The sequence below is a fragment of the Drosophila erecta genome, unplaced genomic scaffold (genome assembly GCF_003286155.1).
Source record: "Drosophila erecta strain 14021-0224.00,06,07 unplaced genomic scaffold, DereRS2 tig00000329-arrow-arrow-pilon, whole genome shotgun sequence".
In the NCBI taxonomy this organism is placed as follows: domain Eukaryota; kingdom Metazoa; phylum Arthropoda; class Insecta; order Diptera; family Drosophilidae; genus Drosophila; species Drosophila erecta.
The window spans coordinates 1165966-1168961 of NW_020825223.1; the positions used below are offsets into that span (position 1 = coordinate 1165966).

General features: G+C 39.1%; 1 pseudogene; it reads right to left on the minus strand.

Annotated features, from left to right (window-relative positions):
* Positions 1-574: 574 nt before the first annotated feature.
* LOC113564691 lies at positions 575-2724 on the minus strand (annotated as a pseudogene).
* Positions 2725-2996: the final 272 nt, after the last annotated feature.

The window sequence follows — 2996 nt, forward strand, 5'->3', positions numbered from 1 at the left end:
TCTGCTGACCTCGTGATGTTCTTACGACCTCAAGTTACACCGCCATTGGGTGTCGCAACTTTGTTGCACGCACATCCGGCTGACTCGATTCAGCTTAACTTACACAGTGTTACTTTGAAGTCTATCTTGAATTACATAGCGATCCCCTTTCTGCATAGACTTCGAGGTTCTGTTTTCATAGTCTGGACTTACAGCTCCCAGCAGTGGAGAAAACCTGGAGTTGTAGGAGTGGAGTTGTAACCTTCGATGAAGTTAACGGAATTAAATGCAGTGAAACGATAAGAAATAAAAATATGTATATTTTCATATATAATTGTAAATGGTTTAAAAAGATATACATTGATGGAAAGCAACTGAAGACAGGTTAAATATAAGAATTTAAGTATTGCTTAAATTTCTTATTAATTTTCGATTGTAATTCTTTGTTTGCTGTCATTGCAGTATGTAAGAATTCACATATGATGTATATGTACAAATAAATTAAGGCTAAAAGCATTTTTTTTATCAGAAATACAAAAGTATGTCGCTAAAGGGTGGAGGTCGATTTTTTTTTTTTAATTCCCACAGCCACGATTCATCTTTTATAAATCTTGTTTCCAATCGTCCAATAGTGATCAAGGATGTCTTCGCTTGTGAAACGAACGTCTGGATCCGACTGAAGCATATTGGCCCTAAGATAGCGCACTCCGTCCCCTATATCAGACCAGTAAGGATCTTGAAACTCGTAAATGTCAGAGATAATAGCATCGAATAGCGGTTCCTGTTGGTTGAAACGGCGGAAAGACGCATAGAAGTATATACAAAATAATTCCAGCAGCCCAAACATCAATCTTTAATAAGAATATGTGATTATATTTACTTTTAATAATGCTATTATTTGTTTACCTCTAGCCCATATCCGACTTTTAACAATATCTCTGGTGCTACATAAGCACCATCCCGCACACGGCATAGAGAAGATCATTTACCTCACATGCTAATCCAAAGTCAGCAAGTTTTAGTTCAAAAACGTTCCCATGCTCATCCAGTTTCACCTGAAAATGGTTATGGTTCCAATAATTGCTCATATTAAAGATCAACATTTTTCATTAATCAGGTCTTACTTTAAGATTCTTGGCCTTTATATCTCGATGCACAATGCCCATTGAATGCAGGTAAGTCATGGCTGCTCCTAAAAGTCTAATCATAATGCGCGACTGACTATAGCGTCTAATAAATCGCCACCTATTACAATAGCATTTTTAAGCTGAAAGATGCTGTGAATTTATTCAGTATATACCATTTACATATTTCAGTACAAGATACATTTTTGTATTTTGGTCTACACTCAAAATAAGCGAAATTATATGCTATTTAACTTCTTCATGACGCGAACTTCCGCATCAATGTAGTGTTCCTTGCCCTTGCATTTGTTTTTGTCTATTATTTTTAGTGCATAGGAATCACTAGTTTGTCGGTGTTTTATCTTAATGGCAAAGTTTGCCGTCGCCAATGATCCGTCCCAGAGTGTATGTGTTGCGAATATTGAATGGCAATTCATTGATTTCTATACCAGTGCTCGTAAGTAAAGTCGCATGCCTATCGTCCTCTGGTGAGGTTGCTGCTTTGACTACCTCCGAAACAACCAACGGATGATACACTTTTTTGCTTTTTTTGGGCATCTTAGGCTTAGGTCCCTTGCAGGTGGTTCCCGTACGCATGGTTTTACGTATGACATTAATAGCTCGATACTCCTCCGCCTCTAACTTAAAACTCTAACTTCCGCATTGTTAATGCGCTCTGCGCATTGGGTCTTCCGACCCAAAAAAAATCAGATAGTTGGACCACTGAAAGAGTAAATACCTTTCTCACATAGCCCGTATCCAAGCGAACCACTTGTGTAATGGCGGTCAGCACGTGTTCGGAGCTCGTGCTGTTACGCTTGTTTAGAAACAATCGTTTAGCAACGACGCTTCGTTCCACGCGGGTCGACACTTAGCCAGTCGTTGATTGTTGGAGCTACTATTGTTGGGCAGCGTCAGATTGCACAAAGGCTGTGAACCAGTTTTGTACTCAACCTTCTAAAATTCTCGTTATTGCAGGAAAAAACATAGCTCTGGCCATCCTCATCGAGAGAGGTAATCTGAAAGAGGAAATAAATAATAATAGTATGAGTGTAGTAAAAATAACGATGAGTATCCGCCTTTTTTTTTACAAATGTTGTAGATGGTGCGAACAGCCCCCGGTATCTTTACATTCTCTTATAGAAACGATCCCCTTTGCGGTAGAATTGGATTCTTAGTGCCTTTGATTTTTTTCGGCTAAGCAATGGCTTTTCAATGGCTAAGCTCATTGACCCACTAGGTGAGTCGATCGTGACAACATTTTCAAGTGTTTTAGTTCTGGAACTTGCTGATGTGACAGAGTAGTCGCCATTTAGCGATCCAATCGATTTTCCCAACACTACGCTGTTTGTTAGAGAGGAGGTGTGCAAGTTCCGAAGATCATCAAACTCCTTATCCAGCTCCGAGGTAGAACTTACGGGGCTGTCTCAATCTCTATTGTGGCTATCAAAGTCTTCCTGATCATTTTACTGTTGATTCCTCTTTTCGGTAATAGTAGCCTCGGCGACGGCATTCACACAGTGACACTGTGAGGAGATGTCGCAGAAGCAGATGCTTGAAGTGAAGAGAGCACATCAGCATTGCAATTAAGGCTGAGTTTCTTTATTTTGTCGAATTCCATGCTAAAGCAAGACAGAAATGAAGTGTGTGTTATGAGTTTATTACACACGGGTTACTAATCGATATCTTTGTCCGATTTCTACATGTAATTTGTATGCCCGTTACTCGTAGCGTTTTATTCGACATCGCACTTCCAATAGCTAAGTAACGGGTATTTGATAGTCGTGGAACTCGACTATGGCATTTTCTCTTGTTTTTGTATACATTTTAAAATGGTAGTATATATTATGTACATATAATGCATATCGAGTGTTTATACAAAAAAGAAGCCGC